Source organism: Brassica oleracea, unplaced genomic scaffold (genome assembly GCF_000695525.1).
Source record: "Brassica oleracea var. oleracea cultivar TO1000 unplaced genomic scaffold, BOL UnpScaffold00954, whole genome shotgun sequence".
Classification (NCBI taxonomy): domain Eukaryota; kingdom Viridiplantae; phylum Streptophyta; class Magnoliopsida; order Brassicales; family Brassicaceae; genus Brassica; species Brassica oleracea.
Window position 1 is genome coordinate 34,130 of NW_013617546.1, and position 507 is coordinate 34,636.

The window sequence follows — 507 nt, forward strand, 5'->3', positions numbered from 1 at the left end:
ATTTATTGTCGTTTTTAAAAATTCAAAATATAACATATACGAAAAAATCTAAATTTTACTTTTATAGCTAATTTGATTGTTTAATTTATTTTAATAATATAAAATTAAACAAAAAATGATGGAGGAGATATAAATTGTTATCAAATCTTTATTATTAAAATCATTAATTGTCATATATATATTAGTCATTTATGGTAATTCCGTAGGTTTGATTTAAGGAAAGAAAATAACATATCATATCATTATATCTTATAGTTTGACCAACTTATGTATCTAACAACATATAAAAATCGAATGTGGACCTACTTATTTTTTAATTGAATGTAATTGACTACCTAATTGAGTGTCACCTATGCATTGGAGCCTATTTTAATTAATACAAAATTGAGGTTACATCTTTTCAAATGTTCCTCAATTAATATATAGGGGATGGTTATATAGTAAAAATCCAGCTGTCTCAGGCAATCGAGCATCCTGACTTTAATAAAAGTTTCATTCAGTTCTAAG